Here is a 23,765-nt window from a genome sequence, read left to right as displayed (position 1 = left end):
GAGAGTCACTGTAAATGAACTGCAGCTCTTTCAGTGACTTTCAGACAAAATGGAGAAGCTAGTAATTAAATGTGCTGCAAAGCTCAGATCCCAAGTAGCTCTCCTGTTTCTCTAGCTGTGGTGATACTGGCTTCTTATGCACATAGGCTGTGCTGGAAAAGATTTACTGGCTGCAAATCGTGGACGTGGAGTCATATGATTATGCTGAACATAAAGGTTCAAGACCATTCCAAGTCCTTAGTAGTGTCCCTGGTATTAATGTCATGCCACAAGAGTGGAAATATTAGTCAGGAGTTTATTCATTGAATAATGGGGGGGGAAAACAGAGAGAGAAGGGCTATTCTAGAATGATTAAAATACCCTTAGGGCTTCCCTGGTGGCGCAGTGGTTGAGTGTCCGCCTGCCGATGCAGGGGACACAGGTTCGTGCCCCGGTCCGGGAAGATCCCACGTGCCGCGGAGCGGCTGGGCCCGTGAGCCATGGCCGCTGAGCCTGCGCGTCCGGAGCCTGTGCTCCGCAACGGGAGAGGCCACAGCAGTGAGAGGCCTGCGTATCGCCAAAAAAAAAAAACCCTTAAAGGCCTACCCTCATATGCAATGTGTGGTCCTTGATTGAACAACCAGATATAAAAGACCTCTCGTGGGAAAATGAAGAAAGCTGAATACAGAATGGGCATTATGTGATATCTGGGAATTGTCCATTTTATTAGGTGTGATAAAATGGTAATGTAGGAAAATGTCTTTAGTTTTTGTACTGAAATACAAAGAAGATATAATGACAAAATGTCATAATATCAGGTATTTACTTTAGAATACTTAGAAAAAAATGGAAGCAAATGCAGCAAAATGTTAAGTTGGTAAATTCTGATGGATTAATGGATGCTCATCACTATGCTCTCTACCTTTTGGTATGCTTGAAATTTCATAATAAAAAGTAAAAACAGAACAGATTCAACCAAGCACATAACGTTTGTCATGTACTAGAGACACAAGGATCAGTGAAAGTAAGTCCCTGCCTTGAGGAATTCAGATCTCAGGCTCTGGTGAGGGAGCTGTACAGGTACACTGATGGTTAGATAAACAAACAAACACAATGTCTAGGACTCCATGGGAAACAGAGCCACGGCCCTGAGTGACTGGGGACCAGGAAGGCAACACAGAGGAAGTGACAGAAGAGCAGAAATTTACCAGGTGGTAGTCCAGGAAAGAGCTCAGCAAAGTTCTGTATGACAGGATGTGAAGAGGGTGTGGATGTGTTTGTGTTTGTGTGTGTGTGTGTGTGTGTGTGTGTGTGAGTGTGTGAGTGTGTGTGTGTAAGACTGCATAAGCAATGGGATGAGATCACGAGGAACTTTCAGGTCATGAGTGAGGACTCTGGAGTATCTGCATGGCTGAGCCGCTAAAATTTTTTTAACTGGGGAAATATTATGATCAGATTTATGTAGTAGAGCGTGATCTTCAAATGTTAGCACGTATCAGAATCATCTGGAAGACTTCCTAGACACAGAGTGCTGAACCCGCGCCTCCAGTTTCTGATTAAGTAGGTCCTGGATGGGACTTGAGAATCTGCGTTTGTAACAAGTTGCCAGGCTGACGCTGACACTGCTTGCGTAGGGACCACATCTGAGAATCACTGCAGTGGAGGATAACTCTAGTGGTGGAAGGGCAGCTGGACTTAAACAGACTGGAACACACCAGACGTGAAGCAGTTCAAACAGCCCTGGAAAGAGGTTGACTGGGATAACTGCTCTGCTGGCTCTTCTTTTCTGGGAAGCGCCCAGAGGCCAACATCCAGGTTCTGTGCCCTCACTCCCCTAGTGACAGCTGACTAGTTAAGGGACAGATAGATGTGGCCATCAGTGACCAAACATGTTTTTTCTTCTGAGGATTTCAACCTTGAGTATAAAAATACAGAAAATGGAGGTGGCTGGAGCTGAGTTACCCTAACAGTCTCCCACTAGAGAAAAGGTCTCTAAACTCCTGTCACTGAGGTCTTCAGTCCTGTCCTAATGCCGGATGGAGTCTTGTTTATTTGGTACATCCTTCGAATCTGTGAGCTATAGCCCAGTGTCTTTACAAATGGTTCTACCATTAAAGTAAGTGGGTTTATCAGCCCTTGACAACGAGTTTTAGAGACAAAGGAAGCATTCATTTAGAGGGGGAAAAAAGGGAAAGAATGAGGCAAAAATATATATATTTACCGAGAAAGATGTCATGGCAATATGAGGTTTAAAAAAGAAAAAGATACTCAACAATGTTAAGTAGCCTGAGAAGGAGGAGCCTTTGTGTATGTACGAGTGTGTGAACCCAGGAATGTTTATAATGGGACAACCACCCCGTCAGCAGTGGTAACTTTGGTGGCAATGTCAGGGTGGGGAGGGGATTTCTAGTCTGTATGATTTTGTATCGTTTGAATTTATTACAAATATGTATAATTTATAAAGTTATAATTTACAGGATCGTCATGACACAGGTTAAAAGAAGAAAGAAGAGGGAGAGAGCGGGAATAAAAGGGTTCCTGTGGAGCGCTAGCAGAGCCAGAGCATAACTAACAGTAACAGATATCCTGGCAGACAGCACTCAACCAGATATGTTGGTGCTTTCTGCTTAGTTCTTAAAAAATACCTACTTTGAAATAATTTCATATTTATGGAAAAGTTGCACACATAGTACAAAGAATTCCTGTGTACCCTTTGCCTAGATTTCCCCATATACCTTTGTCCTCCCTGAACTGTTTAAGAATATGTTGAAAGCACTATACCCTTTACCCTTTACAGTTTGGCTTCCTAAAAGCAAGGACATCTCTTTGTGCTGCTGATTCAGGATCTAATCCAGAGGCATACATAGCATTTAGTTGTCATCTCTTCAGTCTCCCAGAATATTTCCCTCAGTCCTTGTCTTCCGTGACCTTGACATTTTGGAAGAGTACAGGCTATTTTTTTTGTAGACTGTCCCTCAATTTGGGTTTATCTGATTTGTTTCTTGATTCAATTAAGGTTATACATTTTTGGCAGGAGTATCACAGAAGTGTCATTCTCAGTGCATCGTATCAGGAGACACATGATGTCGTTTTTGTCTCATTACTAGTGATAATAACTTTGATCACTTGCCAAGTTTCTCCACTGTGAGGTTACTATTTTTTCTCTTTTTAACTAATAAGTATCTCATAGGGAGATAACTTTGAGACTAAATATTTTGTTTCTCAAATTTTAACATCTATTGATCTATTGTTTTAACATCTATTGATAATTCTTACCTGAAGCAATCTTTACTGTTGTGATTGCCAAATGGTGATTTTTTCTAACCCTATCATTCCTTTCATACTCATTAGTCTTCTACTCTAAGGAAAAGCTTACCCTTTGGCCCTGTTTATTATTTATTCCTTTCTACATTCGTTGGTTCATTCATTCACTCACACATCAGTACGATTCATACCTTATTTTATGATTTATAATTTATTACTATTATTTGTTTCGGTGCTCAAATTGTCCCAGATTTATACGGAAACACACACATGCTTTCACATCCGTATCTATTTCTCTACATCTATTTAGATATATTAAAAACATAAGTTAGTACTGATACCTCCAATTCCAATCCAACACCATTAGGTTAATTCTAGCCTTCCCTCTCCACATTTGTATCAATAACTCCTTCTGAATCCTAGCTCTCATTATCCACTATACATTTACTTATTCGCTCAACACGGGAATGAAGTTTCATAATCGCTAAACAATATCAACATAAAAAGGAAACCTATTAACTACAGTTCAGTATATATAGTTCTTTTTGTCTTAGGCCTGAAAGTATATAACTGATATGTACATTCAAGAATTATTTGGGTCAGCTCTCCCCATTCTTCCCAACTTCACTGTGGTTGTCTTATTCACTTGAAATAGATTCATTTGTTTGTATCTGCATTGTTTGGGGTCTCCCCGCATTCTGTTGTCTTCACTTTCTCTCTCTCTGTATATTCATAGCAGGTAAAACTGTTTTACCACTTGAAAAGTTAAAGTTGATTCATCAACCCACTCATTTTTACCCATTTCTGAATTTCTGGTTACGAATTTCGGAATAATTTTACGTATGTTGCCTAAAAGGCTGAGGACTCAGAATTTTAACATCCCCCCAACCTGCTGTGACTTCCTGAGACACCCAATCTTTTGAAGGAAGTTTCTAAAAAACCAAGGTTTTCAATGTTGTTTATTGAATTTTTAAATTAATTTTCAATTTCTAATTGAAATATGTCAAAATGTTTAAAAAAAGGGGGGGGGGGAAGGGGTAAAGACAACTGGGGCTAAAATTGCTGTAATAAATATTGCTATAAAGGTTCAGTTAAGTTCGAGGCCTGAATGAACCTGGGTTGATGCCCAGCCTTTTCCTGTTGAGTCCTGGGCCAGTCGCCTTTACAGAGTCCCGATATGCGCAAATTCAAATGTTTAGAATACTATTCCATTCGGGTGAACTACATGAAACTCTACTGGAAAGCAACAGGTTGCCCCTACTGTTCACCCCACCGCCAGTGGACTCTGCTCTCCTGAGATACAGCCGCAAGGGACCCATTTCTTCAAGAGCTAAGGTCATTTCCTATCAGAATCTCCTGGTGTTTCACACACACACACCCCATTCTGACCCAGTAATCCAGTGGATCTGAGGCTTCGGTATTGAACCAGATAAAACTACCTCCTTGTGTGTAGAATAAAAATAGTAAAGTAGCAGCAATGTCCTAAGAGTCAACTTCATATCATTGCTGAGATTCCTGGTTGAGTCTAATAAGCTTCTTACTGCCCTTTAGTCTATACCCCACTCCAAACGAATACCCACTGCTGCTGTAAGGAATGTGGAGTATCCAGAAAGCCCTGCCTAGCCAGGTGTCTGTGCTGAAGGGGAGAAATAATGTTCCTCGTTCAGGTTATAGGTTTTAACCAATTCATTCGGACTTTCTAATACAGAATGAGAATAATTTGTCACCAGAAACTATGTACGTTGTACAACAGTATCCCGGTGTAGGAAAATCCTAGTATTTCTTTTGTAATAATCTGCTCGGTTCTTCCCTAGCCTTCAGGACTTCCTTTAACCTTTACAGATGAGGTTAATGAAACCCCCCATCTTGTGTCCAGGAAATAAGGAGCTCAAATCAAGGTCAAACTTAGTACTAATACCCCTCTGATCTTGTAATAATCTCAGTACCTGGATCCTATCTCCCTGCTCCACCACACCACCCGCCTTATCTCGGTTTCTGGTGCTAAAGCCCAGGTCATCTGAGGGCTGGAGTTCTGATATGCCTCTTCAGGTTTACTCAAAACAGAGACCCCAGTAAATCTCCAGGGCTGCTTCAAAAACTGCTGTCAAAACCACCAGGACTCGGAGCTCCACCAGGTGGTAGCTGATATACCTGATGCCCGCTGACCTTTCTATTACTGAGGCGTGATTATGATCCTACAAGGCAGAAGAAATCAGAGAGCGTAGTGGGATGAGGGGGTGGGGTGGTAAAGTGATTTCCTGCTAACTGATCAGAATCATCAAGCATTCAACAGAAAAGCTGAACCAACACTGCTGATTTCTGTAAACAGTAGCACATAAAACAAGATCCATAGGGAGGGAAGAATTAAATCAGTTCTCAGGAGTAACTAAAGAGAAACGCATACCCTGCTGAGGCTGTGGGGATTTTGCAAAGCACTTATATTCCAACTCACTGAGATCACGACTCGGTTGAGCTTTAGTAAACAACTACCCAGCTTCTCAGCAACTGAGAAACCAAGATGGCGTCCTCCTAAACTAACCCTTAGTGCTCCAACACCAGTTCCCTCCACTTCAGTTGACTAGAACAAGCTAATAAATTACTTCCTTCCCCTACTGCTGACTAGAACAAGCTAATAAATACATGAGAGAAAATGGTTCTTATTACTTATTCTTGTACGCCTTGTACTCAACAGATTTCCAGTCATAACAGGATGTGGGGGAAGATACAGGCAAGGTATTCAGAGGTTGGAGATGGCACAAGTACACCATGCTACCTTCAAAAGATTTTTCATTCAAGCACAAAAATGTATTTAAGTCCTTTCTTGCTAAGTGACCAAACACTGAGGTCTCTTATTTATGACTTAAGTTTCCATTTAACGTTGACTTAACTAAAAACTCAACGCTCTTGTTTTTAAAGTTTCTGGAATAGTTTCCGCTATTATAGATATACTTCATACAGCTGGTACTACAAATAATTCACATACCATAAAATTCACTCTTTTGCATTAAATGTCATGATTTTTAGTACAGTCACAGAGTTGGGCAACCATCACCACAATACATCTTTGGAACGTTTCCGTCACCCCAAAAGGAAACTGCACCCATTCGCACTTCCTGCTCATTCCTCCCTCTCCCTCTTCACTCACTCCCCTCCCCCAACCACTAATCTACTTTCGGTCTCTGAGAAAATACCTATTCATATTGGATATTTCCTATAAACGGAATCATACAACATGAGGTCTTTTGTCACACTGGTTTCTTTTAATCAGAATGTTTCCAAGGTTCATCCAGTTTACTGCTGAATAATATTCTACTGTACAAACATACCACATTGCGTTTATCCTTTCATCAGTTGGACACTGGGTTGTCGTCACTTTTTTGGCTGCTATGAACACTGTGTACACGTTTTTGTGTGGATATGTTTTCAATTCTCTAGAAGAACTACTGCAGCATATAGTAACTCTATGTTAACTTTTTTTTTTTTTTTTTTTTTTTGCGGTACACGGGCCTCTCACTGCTGTGGCCTCTCCTGTTGCGGAGCGCAGGCTCCGGACGCGCAGGCTCAACGGCCATGGCTCACGGGCCCAGCCACTCCGTGGCATGTGGGATCTTCCCGGACCGGGGCACGAACCCGTGTCCCCTGCATCGGCAGGCGGACCCTCAACCACTGCGCCACCAGGGAGGCCCCTATGTTAACTTTTTTGAAGAACTGTGAAACTGTTTTCTGAAGTAGCTATACCATTTCAATCCGACTATCAATGCATGAGGATCCCAATTTTTTCACATCCTCACCAATGCCTGTTATTGCCTGTCTTTATCTTCGCCATCCTAGTAGGTGTGAAGTGGTGTCTCAACGTGGCTTCGATGTCCATTTCTCTATGCTTGTTAAATTTTAAAACATTTTGTAAAGAGGACTGAAAATAAAAGCCTTCTATTTTCAAACAGCATTTTGGTCACAAGGAAAGGAAATAACCTGGGGGCCACAAATCATTCAACATATAAAAGGGAATGAAGCTGGAAGAATTAACATTTACCTTTTAGAGTTAAAAAGAAGTTGGAAATATTAACTGTTTTCTGAAAATTATTGATAGACATGTCACTTCCATCAGAAACTCAGAGGAAGTAAATATGTACTTCAGAGATATTCTGACGTCTCAGGGGACCAAAAAATATATTTACAGTTTTCTGAATACATTCAGCTTTCTCTTCTAAAGGCAGCATAAAACATTCAATAGAATTAGAAACAGACTCTAGGCGAGGTACATGCAGAAGTTTCCCCAGGATTCTGAAAACAATTGTTACATTCAGTCAGGGCCTTAAAATGGCTCAATGACAGGCCAAATAGAAACACACACCTGGGTAACCTGTTACTATGGAGTGGATGGGGCTCATTCAGAGACAACAGTGTGGAGGGAAGTTAAGGGAAGAGCTGTATGTTATACATAAAGAGAAGATAAGAAAAGAAAATTGGGGGGGGGGACCTCCTAACCTAGTAGTTTTCAACCATGTGTAGTGTTCCTCACTGCACCTGTCTCCTACCCCCACTATCCTGCACACTCCTTAGGGATATTTGGAAATGTATGAGAGCATTCAGTGGGCAGAAAATAATAAGGATGTTAAACTCCTACAATGGGCAGGGTAGTCCCATACAATATAAGAACTGCCTCATCCAAAGTGCCATACGCTCCCCAACATACATGAAGAAATGAACATGGAGAAAAGTCACGTAATCTGCCTAAATTCCCAGTTAACTACTGGTAGAATAAAGATCGGAATTTAATTTTCATTCCTGTTGATTGTGTGCGTGTGTGTACATTACAGCTCTGTGAAGTTCCTTATATTCCAAAGACTACATTATTTTCACATAATAATGGAGGTTGTTGTTCAGTTTCCACTGCTAAAATTTAGATAGACGTGAGTTCCAACAGAAAATGAACAAGTGAGGAGAAGAATCCATCAGATGTAAAACATATTTCATGTTATTCCTAAAAAAGGGCATTGCTTGCAGAAGTATCAGTACTGTTAATACAACAGCTCGTGCTACTGGGTCATTGTCTGTTGAGAAACTATCAGACCACTTACGCCTTGTTCTTTTTCTTAATCCAACTACCTCAGAATGCTTGCCCTGGATTTACCTAGAATAATCTGATTTACTACTCACTCCTCCTCGCCTAAGCAGAGTCATTTGGAAAGAAGGTGTCCCTCTCCATTGGTAACATATCTAGACCATACTTTAACAAAGAGACCCCTATCCAAAGGGCTCTCTGGGCTTATGTGGCTATGTGAGCTGGAGCTGGGCTATAAGTCCAGGTACAATTCCTGCTCCACTGACTAATTTAAAAGTCTTCCAATAAGTATTAGGTTTCTAGATGTCTTATAGCCCCTCGTTTTTAACCCCGTGAATTAAAAAAAAAATCGTAGAATTTTTTTTTAAACCAGATGTTCCACAAAATACAATGAAACTTTATCTTGTTTGGAAATTTTTAGTGAAAGGAATATCCACGTCTACCCTAAAATGTCTCCAGAGGCTTACCCTTGATTTGAAGCCTATGTAATTCCTCTTCCGATAATACTGTGGAGCAAGCTCAGGTGAGTGTTATAATGGAATCAGCTTGGCTGTGATAGAGAAACCCATTCTCATTCCTCACTAGCCAACCTGAGCCTGGAATAAAAGAATTTTTATATTTCTTAGTGACTCAGCCACTTTTAAAATACACTTCCAAGGGGCTTCATTTTCATGTGAACAAACTGTAGAACTCAAATTCATACCCTCGCAACACTAAGCCACACTCTTAAGGTAAAACCTACAAAGTGGTTACCGTTAGGACAGACCTGACCCAAGAACAAAATGAGGGAAACTTTGTTTCTGACCACCCCACTCCCCTAATCCAGAAGGACTAGAAAAAAACAAAAAGAAAATGGTCTTGGTGGATCCCCTGCCAATTACTGGTGAAAGAAGCAAGAAAACAGGTTCTCCAGAGGTACCATCAGTGGCAGTGAATTAAAGTGACAATTATAAAGGAGATACCCCACTCAAGGACACAACCAATTTTGGGTAGAACCTCCCCCCAAAAAAGAGGCTTAAAATGTGGCAACTGTGTGGGCATTCATATCTATCTCCACTACCGATCCTGGGTATGTTTAGTTAACCTTTTTCTGTGCCTCAGTTTCCTCATCTGTAAACTGGGAATAACAGTCTGTACCTCATAGGGTTGATTGTAAGAAAAAATGGTTAGATTAATGCTGGCCTATGAAACACTCCTGTGGCCAACTAAAGAGCTGTTCCTCCTAACATGGACTCATAGGGGTTTCTTCGCCTTTGGACCTTCTGGAAAGGTGCTTCTACCACTTGTAAAAGAGAAGGATGTGATTCATGCTCAACTATGAGATTTCCTCCAACTGCAGAAAGTGGGATACCTGAGCTGCTGTTTTGAGGAGATGGTGCTGTACAGGTTCAAAGAATTCTTTTATTCTACCTGGTTTCATTTCCCCCACAGGGAACAGATGTGTGTCCTGCTTCTCTTGCCCATTTCTATTGCAATGTTCTCACAGTCTGAGTAGCTCTTGGGAGACTGGCTGGTAACTCCAGAGACGGGATCCACTATGGAGGAGAATTAGGTAAAAGTACCTAATTCGGAGATATCTGGGTCTCCATATCTGGTGACTTGACCATTCACCACAGCTACATTTCTTTCTTTTCCACTAAAGCACACTTTTTGTTAGGCAGCCACCCCCTGTGTACATAACCATGCCCGGGAAGAATCTGCTTTGTATAGGACAACTATAAAGTCATGACAGGGCCTTTGAAGAAGCTATAAACTCAATCTTTAACATGTCAAGAGAATCAGAGTCAAACGGAGTTTATTTTCCACAGGGTCAAGAGGGCACGATCGTTTGAACTTCTGCCACTATGCTCTCAAACTGTCCTGAAAAGGATGACTGAGAGAGCTGGGCCCTGACAATGTTAGGAAGAGGATGTCTCCACTTCACGCACAGTTACCCGTTAAAGCAGTATTTTACAGCGACACTTTGAAATAGATAATATTACACGGAAAGAAACACAGGACAGAGTGCACATAGTATTCTTTCATTCAAGAATCCCGACGTTAACGTTTTTACCCTGAGGACTCTGAAGGTAAACAGGGGGTCAACTGTTCTGGTAGGGACAAAAGCGTCTCTTGGAATCCTTAACCCACAAATGCCAAATGTGACTTGTGCTGCCAGCAGTCCCTTTTACTGTCTAGTCCTCAAGCCTCTTTCTCTCCTACCTCATTGTTGGGACAGAGACTACAACCATGAGCATCTCCTCTTTCCCCTGGGGTTAAAGGTAATAGCTGAATGACCGCCTTTCACTCTGCCGAATGACGGCACTCAAACAGCACTCACAATGAAAGCTTAAAAGAAAGCAGATTCTAGGCAATGGTTTTCGTTTAAGTGTTTGAGAAGTCTTGAGGTGATATGGGGCAAACCTACAGACAAACTTTTGATGGTCCACATCTGCTTAATGTTGGTCTGTGACATCTAGTCCGATGTCTGTTGCCCCACTGAACACCAGAGGAACCGCAGAATTTTGAGGTTAACTTATTTGAGAAATCAACAAAGAGGTTCTGCCTCAACCAGGTACTTCCCTGTACTTGTCCACAACCTTATGGCTGTCACAGCAAAAATTTCAGGGATGAAAGAGACAGCCTAAAGAAAGGTAAGGGGTAAACCATGCTGTGCCAGTGTAAATGATTTTCTAGGGTATGTAGTTTGTCTCTGTAAAGCCCAGATTGTGAGCTTAAATCAGCGAGTGTGGTACTGAAGAAAAAAGAAAACTAAACAATAAAACTAACAAAAGAAATCACACCCTATTGCTAGCCACAGTCTATATTTCTACACCAGCCAGTCTAGAAAATATACACAGTTGGTCACATAGTACATTTGATGAAAAAGGGTGTTTATGTTCAAATTCCCATCAATTACAGCTATTAAAAAAAAAAAAAGCTTAGGGCTTCCCTGGTGGCACAGTGGTTGAGGGTCCGACTGCCGATGCAGGGGACACAGGTTCGTGCCCCGGTCCGGGAAGATCCCACATGCCGCGGAGCGGCTGGGCCCGTGAGCCACGGCCGCTGAGCCTGCGCGTCCGGAGCCTGTGCTCCGCAACAGGAGAGGCCACAACAGTGAGAGGCCTGCGTACCACCAAAAAAAAAAAAAAAAAGCTTAAATCTCTTTTCCTAGTGATGGCCACACATGTGTTCATATAGCTTGAGGAAATCACAAAACCCAGAATTAAACTGGGAAAGGATGTGTCTCTAAATGCTTACTAATTCCACATCCAGTGTATCATTAATAGATGACTTAGTCCTTTAAAGATAAAAAGGTTACTGGTGTTGAGACCAGAGTTTAGTGGTGGTGTTAGCTCTTCAAGGCAAAGGATAATCATACTAATTACACACTAATTTTCTAATTAATGAAAAGAAGGAAACCAACCTGCTTCTGCACGGAACACGTGTTGGGTGCATGCCAGGAAAAATAAGACAGTGGATATCTGTGTGTGTGTGTGTGTTATTAAAGTACTTTCTGAACTCTGAGACACCCTGAATGATTAACACTCTACAAAGTAAACAGTCTCAGAATTATAAAAACCAACTATTTCTGTGCCTACGTAGAAAAGCATATGAAGAATAAGTCCTACTTGCGAGGTAGGCAGGAAGAGAGAATGTATTTAACACACTCTTCTTTCAGGTTCACCTAAAGTGTGTGTTAGATCATCTGAGCACCCACCTTAACTTTCTGTATGTGCTTTAAGCATCATTCTGCAAAGTTTCCTTTGAGTCTTTATTAGTGGCTGGTGTAGGAGAAAAAAGGAGGGAAGGGGGGAGATCAGTGCTGATATAAACGAACCCTATAACTGAAAAAAGACAGTTGCCTAAACGTTCCAAAATCATTTTGAAAAGACTTCCATTTAAAGATCAGACACAGGGCTTCCCTGGTGGTGCAGTGGTTAAGAATCCACCTGCTAAGACAGGGGACATGGGTTCAAGCCCTGGTCCAGAAAGATCCCACATGCCGTGAAGCAACTAAGCCCATGTGCCACAACTACTGAACCCGCGCCCCTAGAGCCTGTGCTCCGAAACAAGAGAAGCCACCACAATGAGAAGCCCATGCAATGCAACGAAGAGTAGCCCCTGCTCGCTGCAGCAACTAGAGAAAGCCCAATGCAGCCAAAAAAAAAAAGATCAGACACAGCCCACAATAGACCCCAAGTATATTTTTACAGCCCTGTTTCTGCTTTCCAGTTTGTCAGCAATCAACATCCCTCATCCCAATAGGACCCAAAAGACTCTCCCACACTGCGCGTGTATAACCATATTCAGGGTAATCTTAAAGTTAAATACTGAGAGGAGGCGAAACATGTACATCCTAGCTATTGATTTTTTTTTTTTTCTAGCTATTGATTTTTAAGCTACACATCAGGATAATGACAAGTCCTTAGAGAGGAAAGGTTTCATTATATTTAAAGATTAAAAGTATTTTTAAAAGTCAATGATGTTATATCCTCAACTTTACTGAGGATAAAAATGAGTGCCAACTTTACCAATAAGTTACTTATTTGGTCCTCAAAGTCACTTATTAACACCATTACAGATAAATCGATCCGTGAAATCTGTTCTCTGATGAATACAGCAAAAATATAGAAATTAAAAAAGGACGGTAGCATTTGCTCCTTAAACTTTTTTAAAAAAACTCTTGCTTAGACCATCAAATGGTTTGTGAGCTCTTTCCAACCAAGAATTTGGGGCTTAAGCAAGAGTTGGTTGAAAAGAATGTAAACAGTGAAGTCCAAATTTCGGAAGTTCACTGCAAAGTACTTCCTGTGCTGCACGGGGATCCAAAATAAAGCGTCAAAACAGATCTCGCCTCTGAGCAACTTTAATCCGCACTCTTCCTCCACTTTCATGCATCACCTCAAGGCCACTTACTGGTGATCTGACAAGGCAGAGGCTGAATTTCTCCCTCTCTAATAGGCTGCCTAGACAAAAAAACTTTAAAGAATCTCACTGGCTGTTAAACAAATTCGTTTATATGGAATTGAGGTGGGGTTCTTTGGTTTGCAATAGATTCAACTGGAACCGGAAATGGAGAAAGACATGCATGGTTAGCTTAATAGGATAAAAGGGAGATGAGAGTGTGCTTGTTGGGCTCACAATATTTTGAAGACTTGAGAACATTAAGGACAACACTGTTACTCTGCACTCTGCTTCCCTAAAAAACTCCAAGGAAGGACTGATCAATCTACTTCATTAATCATACTATAATACAAATCGATGTTTAAAAGTACTCTGAACCCAGGAGAATTTGGGATTCTACAGAAATTATTTTTAAATCAGTCTGTAGAAAAGGGGACCTAAGGAATTAAAACCAGTTCCTTGTGTAAGTCATCATCACCATCAATTATCAGAATTTTTACCATTTACTGAGTTCTATGGCTTTAAAAATACCTATCTCATTTAATTTGATCCTCTCACCTTTTGTGATAGGTACTGTCAGTCTTAACGGGAGAAAACAACTTTGGATTAGTAAGTGGCAAAATCTGGATTTGAGCCAGGTCAGTCTGACTGACACCTTTATTTATTACACTGCTTTTGACCAGAAAGCCCCTCAGACATGATAAGTGGTTACCAAGAAGACACACTTTCCTTGCCCTCCCCTTAGCTGCAAAATTTAGAGATTCAGTACTTTTTCACAGGTATACATTTAATGTTATGCACAAATACAAAAAAACACCCTAATAAATCAAATACACACCATACTTTTATTATCAGTGAATTAGAATTCATTCTTAGGGTTGCGTTAAGTATGTTTTTAGAATTTGGTGAAAGGCCCCACAGATAAACCAAGTAGACAGAGTGGAGGCTGGCAAAAATCAACATCTTACCGTGGACTTTTCTAAGCCTATATAAAAGACTTTCCGTTTCTCCTTTATTCAGCATTCTAAGATGTGGAAAACAGGCAGATTCTCTTTCATAATGCGGCTGTTTGCTTTTTTCATTGAGGTGTATCTATGACCTGTAACCGTGAACAGTCTTTTTCCACCTTCTATTCAGTTTTCCTTTATTTGCACATAACATTGGCCTTCTAAATGAATACCAAAATTCTATGAAAAATTATAGTGTAACAATCCCATTTACCGTCGCATCAAGAAAGAAAAAAATACCTAGGAATAAACCTACCTAAGGAGGCAAAAGACCTGTACTCAGAACACTGTAAGATATTGGTGAAAGAAATCAAAGATGACACAAAAAGATGGAGAGATATACCATGTTCTTGGATTGTAAGAATCAATATTGCCAAAATGACCATAGCACCCAAGGCGATCTACAGATTCAATGCAATCCCTATCAAATTACCAATAGCATTTTCCACAAAATTAGAACAAAAAATTTTACAATTTGTATGGAAACACGAAAGACCCTGAATAGCCAAAGCAATCTTAAGACAGAAAAACAGAGCTGGAGCAATCAGGCTCCCTGACTTCAGACTATACTTCAAAGCTACAGGAGTCAAAACAGTATGGGACTGGCACAAAAACAGAAATATAGATCAATGGGACAGGATAGAAAGCCCAGAGATAAACCCATGTGCCTATGGTCACCTAATCTATGACAAAGAAGGCAAGAATATACAATGCAGAAAAGACAGTCTCTTCAATAAGTGGTGCTGGGAAAACTGGACAGCTACACATAAATGAATGAAATTAGAACATTCTCTGACACCACACACAAAAATAAACTCAAAACGGATTAAAGACCTAAATGTAAGACCAATACTATAAAATTCTTAGAGGAAAACATAGGCAGAACATTCTCTGACATAAACTGCAGCAAGATCTTTTTTGATCCATCTCCTGGAGTAATGAAAACAAAAACAAACAAATGGGACCTAATGAAACTTAAAAGCTTTTGCACAGCAAAGGAAACCATAAACAAAAGGAAAAGACAACCCACAGAATGGGAGAAAATATTTGCAAACGAAGCAACCAAGGGATTAACCTCCAAAATATACAAAGAACTCATGCAGCTCAATATCAAAAAAACAAACGTCCCAATCAAAAAATGAGCAGATCTAAATAGATATTTCTCCAAAGAAGACATACTGATGGCTGAGAGGCACATGAAAAGATGCTCAACATCGCTAAGAGTTAAAGAAATGAAAAACAAAACTACAATGAGGTATCACCTCACACTGGTCAGAATGGCCATCGTCAAAAAAGTCTACAAACAATAAATGCAGGAGAGGGTGTGGAGAAAAGGGAACCCTCCTACACAGTTGGTGGGAATGCACATTAGTACCAGCCACTATGGAAAACAGTATGGAGGTTCCTTAAAAAACTAAAAATAGAGCTACCATATGATCCAGCAATCCCACTCCTGGGCATATATCTGAAGAAAACCATAATTTAAAAAGATACACATACCCCAATGTTCACTGCGGCACTATTTATAATACCCAAGACATGGAGGCAACCTAAGTATCCAGCAACAGAGGAGTGGATAAAGAAGATGTGGCACATATAGACAATGGAATATTACTCAGCCATTAAAAAGAATGAAATAATGCTGTTTGCAACGACATGGATGGAACTAGAGATGGTCACACTGAGTGAAGTAAGTCAGACAAAGACAAATAACATATGATATCTCTTATATGTGGAATCTTTAAAAATGGTACAAATGAACCTTTTTACAAAACAGAAATAGTCACAGATGTAGATAACAAAGCTATAGTTACCAGGGGGAGGGGGGAGGGATAAATTGGGAGATTGGGATTGACATGTACACACTATGATATATAAAATAGATAACTAATAAGGACCTACTGTACAGCACAGGAAACTCTACTCAATACTCTGTAATGGCCTATATGGGAAAAGAATTGAAAAAAGAGTGGATATATGTATATGTATGACTGATTCACTTTGCTTTACAGCAGAAACTAACACAACATTGTAAATCAACTATACTCCAATAAAAATTCAAAAATTATACTATAATGATGTGTGAATTCTAATTTTTATTCCTACTTTTGAAAGTGCAGAAACGCTTTTACACTTTGCCTGTTTTTGCTCCTTTGTTGTAAACTTTCTGCTTGAGTGAATTCTTTTCCATCTAAACTTATTTTCATTTCCCACAATACATTTCTATACTCTTTAAGTTCTGTGTATTTATTCATCCATTCACTTTTGAGTGATATCTTGTGTCAGGCAAATAAAGAATAAAATAGATTAAAATGGTTTACACTAGGAATTTTCTACCCAACTGTATTTTCCAGGGAAATTATCTGGATCTTTTAATTTTAAAACATTAATCTTTAGGGACTTCCCTGGTGGTCCAGTGGGTAAGACTCCATGCTCCCAATGCAGGGGGCCGAGGTTCGATCCCCTGCCAGGGAACTAGATCCTGCACGCCACAACTAAAGAGCCCATGTGCTGCAACGAAGACCCGGTGTAGGTAGGTAGGTAGATAGATAGATAAATAAATAAATAAATAACCTGTCCACTATGGCTAGAAAACAAAAACTTACATCCTTTCATGCAATGTCAGGGTTACTCAAGGTACCCCTTAATTTTTCTCAAATTGTTTTCTGCTGTAATTTATCACGACATTTTTAGAAGAGAAATTCTAGTCTTAAAAATTTAGTTCATGGGATGGTGCATTTTCTTGCACCGAGTAATGCGGTGTTGCCGCCAGGTGAGGAGGGCGGAGAGTTCTATGGTGAAGTGAGGGGAGGGATTCATGCAGGCGTCCGGGGGAGCCTGGTTCTGAACTATAAGGTGGGAAGTGGATGCTGGGTACTGCTACTCCCGGACCCCCAGCATGAAAGTTGTGATATCATCCTCGAACCATCAGCTTTGAAATTAAAAAACAATGAAGAATACTCAAGAAACAGCCCGAAGAATTCTTCTAGAACCTTACAAGTACTTACTTCAGTTACCAGGTAAACAAGTGAAAACCGAACTTTCACAGGCGTTTAATCATTGGCTAAAGGTTCCAGAAGACAAGCTACAGATTATCATTGAAGTGACGGAAATGTCGCATAATGCCAGTTTACTCATCGATGATAGTGAAGACAACTCAAAACTCCGACGTGGCTTTCCGGTGGCACACAGCATCTATGGAATTCCATCTGTCATCAATTCTGCCAATTATGTCTATCTTCTTGGCTTAGAGAAAGTCTTAACCCTTGATCACCCAGATGCAGTAAAGCTTTTTACCCGCCAGCTTTTAGAACTCCATCAGGGACAAGGCCTAGGTATCTATTGGAGGGATGATTACACTTCTCCCACTGAAGAAGAATGTAAAGCAACGGTGCTGCGAAAGACAGGTGGACTACTTGGATTAGCAGTAGGTCTCATGCAGTTGTTCTCTGATTACAAAGAAGATTTAAAGCCACTACTGAATACACTTGGGCTCTTTTTCCAAATCAGGGATGATTATGCTAATCTACACTCCAAAGAATATAGTGAAAACAAAAGCTTCTGTGAAGATCTAACAGAGGGAAAGTTCTCATTCCCTACTATTCATGCTATTTGCTCGAGGCTTGAAAGCACCTAGGTACACAACACCTTGCGCCAGAGAACCGAAAATGTAGATCTTTAAAAATACTGTGTACGTTATCTTTCTCTGAGAACGTAGGTTCTTTTGAACACACTCGGAATACTCTTAAAGAGCTTGAATCTGAAGTCTATAAACAAACTGATGCATGTGGTGGGAACCCTGAGCTAGTAGCTCTAGTAAAACACTTAAGGAAAATGTTCAAAGAAGAGAGTGAATAATATTAAGTCATTCTTGATTAGGCCTGATAGGTTAGTTGACTTTATTTTTTTGTCTTTTAGCCTACTACCTTTTTTAAAATTTGGACCAAGCTGTTAAGTCTCCAAAAACTGAGTGATAGTGGTGATGTGAGTGAGGTTGTTTCAATATAGAATCCCTGCGTACAGATAATCATCATAGTACCAAGGTGAAGGAATCACAAGGAGCCACATTTAAATAAGTCTAATTTGAATGTTACAATGTGCTGTGTTGGGACGTTGTGGCCAACTCGGCCACGCGTGTTCTGTTGATTCTGTCAATAAAGAAGACGTCAGCTTTTGGGGGGAGAAATATATATATATTTCATGGTTTATTTTTATAAATATTAGCCTTTTTAGACAGCTTTTATTATTTTTAAGATTCTAGACTAGCCTAATGTTCACTAGAATTCTGTTTTATTTCTTATCCTATTCCCATGTTTATAATGCATTAGACATATTTTCCATATCCTAGAAGGATTTACTCTATTTCCTTGCCTCTTCTTATTTTTACGTACAAAAAAATCCTTGACTATTTGTGGTTCTCTCATTTTAAAAAATGTTTCCACGTAATAAGTACTAAAGTCTACTGAAACAGCAAGAAAAGTTTGCATTTAATTTTAAAGAAAGAAATGCTGTATATATGTGTAAGGAAATTAGAATAATTAACAAATGCCCTGTCAAGATAACCTATTCCACTTTAAGGGGGTTAAGTCCTACCCTACTCCCCAAGGCTTTAAAATGTTCTAATGCATTCTAATTACAGAGCAAGACAAAGGGTTTCAGTTTCGTGGACCAACAGTTCAAATCTGTGTAGATAATCAGAAACATAAAAGCCAATGCCGAAGGGAGATCCATAGCCGCTTGTCATTATGATGGTTTGATCATTCACTAAGGAGTAGAAGAGTAATTTTACAACAAAGACAGTGACTTAAGGCACCAAAATGTGCTGCACTTCAGAACGATCAGTAACGTACACGGCCTAGGGAGTCAAGATCTTTGGTTCTAAAACTAGCTTGGCTTCCTTACGGACAGGAATCCTAGCAAATAACTCATTCTTTGCACTTCCGGTACCACGAACACTAGCTGTATTTTCTACTTTCATTTACAACAGGGGCAAATACCTTCTCAGCATTTCGAAATGCCTGAAGAACCATGGAGTAAGGGCAAGGTCAATACAAGATAGCATTTTAAAAAGAGAGTCTAGATAAGTTTAAACAAGTAGATCCTTGAAGAAAGGCCACAATGCAAAGTCTGAGGGCAGTTTCACACAGCCGTGTAATATCTGATGAACTATTTTACCTAGGGAAAAACTGGGCAAACTTGAGGTCTCCACACATACTTGTCATTAGAATACAGGCCGGTTTACGTGTGAGAACCTGTGCTTCTTCCTGAGAATTTCCTTGGGGAAAGGATGATGCTAACACTTCCAGCTACTTTTCCTTCTTCAAACTTCCTTAGGATTTCTTTTACCAGCATTTTATTTCCTACTTTCCTATGTGAATGCTTAATAGATCTAAATAACCTACTTTTCTTCAGGCAAAGACTCTAATTGGGAATTCAGCAAATTCCTCACGTTCACCTTCATTTGCTCTTTCAGAACCACTTTTAAATTATGTGCCACACCATCCTTGAGAGATTTTGTAACAACTCCAAATTGCAAGAAAGAACAGAGCACAGCACTCCCTCCCCTGCAAAAAAAGGGGCTATTTCAAATTTCTTGGAGCGGGGCTAGGCAGACTAAGCTGTTTGTCAAGCCCCAAAGTGCACGCAGTCGTTGAGAAAAAGAGGAGAGTCCAACAACCCTGCATTATGGCGGCTCTAGACCGACACGGGCATAGTCCCCAACCCAGTGACATTAAATGGCTGCTTTAAAACTGTAAGTCAAGAGTAAGCAGTTATAAACAGATTTAACAGATAAACACTAGATCAAACTCATGATCTCATCTGGCAGCCCCACATATTTCCCATCCAAAAGTCCCAGCTGGGATCACAGTAACTGGGCCTCTTCAACTACTTTGAGCTAAGAGAAATTTAGGGAGAAATTTTTAAAACTGATAAGAAACATATTGACATGGTGCCTGGTGAACAGGGAGCTGAGACAAGCCATCTGGATGCTTGTGTATGTGAAACGTTTTGTTTAGTGGAAATAATTCATCTAACCCACAAGCTGTACAAATATTACAATAAAAAGTCCTGACTCGCACAAACTGTCAGAAGAACCTGTGCTACAGGAACCAGAGACTGTAGTCCAGATTTCTGTTTCTGTGTGGCCAATACCTGTTCTCGAGTACCCTGGTATTCCTCCGTACTCAAGAGTTTGTACCAGGACTTTATGGCTACATCTTTTCACTGAGAAAGTATATTCATGGTACGGGCTCACATTTAGAACATTTGCAAGTGTTTTTGCTTGGTGATTTCCCTTTAACACCGTTGGGAGTAATACCCCCATTTCACAGATGAGAAACCTGGTATAGGAATAATCAATTTATTATATACAAGTGTGTTAAAACTCAGTTATTTGGAGAGCTCAAGCTATTCAACAAAACAAATTATGCACAAGGCTGAATCACTGTGATATAAATAACTACAGTGTTTACTTCAATGCCAGGAATTTATGGAGATGAAGAAAACTATCTTTTTCTGATTATGTCGGTTTTTTCAACGTGTGACACTACCAAGTACCTTTTCAGCATGCTTTCTTACAAACTACTAAAGATTTTTTTAAAAATTCTTTTTACCTCACACTATTGAATAAATCTCCTCAGTAACCAAGAAATAATTTAGCGCTATATATCCTCAAGACCTCTTCATTTTCTGCTTATTAAGATGACCGCCACCTTTTGCTTCCTCAAAACCAAACTGCTTTTTTCTCTTTAATTCAAAGTCTATTCAGACCTTAAGAAAACACCTTTCCTTCCTTCATGCCTGGCATAATGTATACGAGAGAATACAAAGCCCAAGTCTTATCTTATTAAACCAATCATCCAAGGGTTGGGTTTTTCCCTCCTTTCTTTTATGAACAGGTAAACTATTTAAGGGTAACACAATTCTATTACACGGAACTGCCGTCACAGAAAAGAAACGTTACTAATCCCAATTAAAAGAAACAATATTTTAAGTCATATGGGGTTTCAAGAGAAATCAAATCTACTGCTGAAATTAGTCAAAAAGTATTTATCAAGAAACCAACTACCACTTCACACCTAGTAGGATTGCTATAATTTAAAACAACAAGTATTAGTGAGCACAGGGAAAACTGGAATTCCCATATATTGCTGGTGGGAAGGTAAAATGGTACAGCCAATATGGAAAAGTTTGGAGGCTCCTCAGAAAGCTAAAAACATAAATACCGTATGACTTAGCAATTCCATTCCTAGCCGTATGCCCAAAGGAATTGAAAACCACGCATATTTGTACATCAGTGTTCACTGAAGCGTTATTCTCAACGACCATAAGGTGGAAACAACCCAAGTGTCCACCAATAAGACGAATAGATAAACAAAATGTGGAATATCCATACAATGGAATATTATTCAGCCATAAAAAGGAACGATGTTTTGATATCTGCTACAACATGGATTAATCATGAAAACATCATGCTAAGTGAAAGAAGCCAGACACAAAAGGACAAATATTTCAATAGCTAAAACAGGCAAATTAATAGAGAGAGAATATAGATTAGAGGTTACCAGGGACTAGAGGAAAGGAATAATAGGGAGGTATTGGTTAATGGTTACAAAGTTTCTGTTTGGGATGATGAAAAAATAGAAATAGACAGTGGGGATGGTTGCACAACATGGTAAATGTATTAACGCCACTGAACTGTATGTACACTTAAAAAAATCATTAAAATGTCAAATTGTTATATATGTTTTATATACTCAAAAATAACAACATACCCAAAATCACTGAATTAAATACCTTAAATGGGTGAGTTATAGCTCAATAAAGCTACTTATAAAAGAACCCAATAGACTTGAGGGTGCCATGATAACTGGAGATCACTAACATCAGTGAGTCTAGGTTGAGAGTAAAGCAAATTATTGTGACAGCCTAAGCAATGTTTAGTTGTGAAGGCAATCTGTAGTAATGCACCTAGTTTGCATCCGACTTCCTTAGTTCTGATAAACTTATAATAAAGCCTATGATAAAACCTAAGCCAATAACTATTTAAAATTAGGGGAGGAGGGCTATCAATCAAAATGGCACATATACTCAACAGGCCACACGTAACCTTTTTAAATACTTTACATGAGTGAATCTCAAACACCAACGTAAGACAAAGCCTGTCATGGAAGTGTACACAATCAGGCCTGCAGTCTTTCTTACTTACGAAAACACGATTTCAGCTACACAACAACGGCAACACTGGGGTTTTCATAGTTGGCAGGAAGAGCCAGAGATGGCTTATTCCCACCTCTGCTCAGGGTCCTTACTGCCAGGCCTGCCTTGCTTCCTGTGTGTGTTTCTTCTTAAAATTTCCACAAATCAAATTTTTACTAAACCAGACTATAACTGTCAATATCACTGTAGTTGATTTACATTCCAAAATTATAAACAAATCCTAAAAATAATTTGATAGTTTGGATTATCAGCTCCCCCTTCCATTAGCATGGAAAATGGAAAACTGCTGGTATAGAAATTATAACTGTGTGTGAAGGGTAAAGGATAGGTTAGATATTTTGCTGTCGGGTTAAAGAATGGATGGGGTTTCTAGTCATATGGATTAATGCGACCACAGATAACCTGAAGGGAAGTCTGGGTTTGGGTTATTTTTAGCTTAATTTGAGAGTTTTTGCTATAAAACCAAAATATACTGTATTTACTTTAGAAGATTTAACGAACACCCTGATAAAAGTTCAGTGTTACCACTTAATTCAATCTGAGCATGTTTTTCCATAAAATTATCAAACTGACTAAAGCATACTCCAAAAATGGAAGAAAATCGATTTTAAAATCATTTAAAGTCATTTTGGGAAAAGACTTAATACTAATAACTGAACCAGACAGGAACCAAGACAGGGAAACAATAAGAAGAGAAGCTCTAAACATGGACAAGTGGTTTATAACACTCTGAACTACTCTATATAGAGGAACTTACTGGATTGAGGCTTACGTTTCTCAATAGTGGAACAAAACAAAACATTACAACATGGAACTTTCCCCCAAAGGAATGTGAGGAAAAGCTTTTAAGAGAAGCTGGACGAATGACATGAGGAAAAAATTTTGTAATGGCTATGAGCATCGGATGTTTTTAATTCACCAGGTTAGAAAAAATGATCGTGAAAAGAGCATGTTGGGTCACAGAGATGTGGCGGTTTCATAATTAAATACATTATCCCGAATGGGCCCATTCTCTCTGCAGAGAGAAGAAACCCTGCTCCACGGTCATGCACCAAACTTTACTGTGGGCATTTGTCCTAGACAGTGTGATTTAAACAGTCTGTCGTTGCAGCAATTCCATGGAACACGCAAACAGCAAGAAGTTACATAAAGTAGACAGAACTAAGACACAGGAGGCTTCCTTCTAGTTGTAGCTCTAAACCTGTACTTTCTGACCGAGCCATCCATCCTCTCTGGTCTCAGTTCTCTTAACTGAAACAGGACAGTTTCCAAGGTACAAAAACCTCTAATACTTTTATATAAAACTTAAAAATATCAAGAAAGAGATGACCCAGGACCTTAAC

At 39.7% G+C, this 23,765-nt stretch overlaps 1 protein-coding gene and 1 pseudogene across 5 annotated transcripts in view; one reads left to right on the top strand and one right to left on the bottom strand.

The window, feature by feature from the left end:
- The window catches only part of RBPMS (RNA binding protein, mRNA processing factor), a 187,075-nt gene that overhangs the window by 77,472 nt on the left and 85,838 nt on the right, over positions 1-23,765 (bottom strand). The gene's annotated exons all lie outside the window — the stretch shown is intronic.
- Positions 17,053-18,060, top strand: LOC116746756 (annotated as a pseudogene).

Source organism: Phocoena sinus, chromosome 21 (genome assembly GCF_008692025.1).
Source record: "Phocoena sinus isolate mPhoSin1 chromosome 21, mPhoSin1.pri, whole genome shotgun sequence".
NCBI lineage: Eukaryota > Metazoa > Chordata > Mammalia > Artiodactyla > Phocoenidae > Phocoena > Phocoena sinus.
This window is presented reverse-complemented; position numbering and strand designations above follow the sequence as displayed.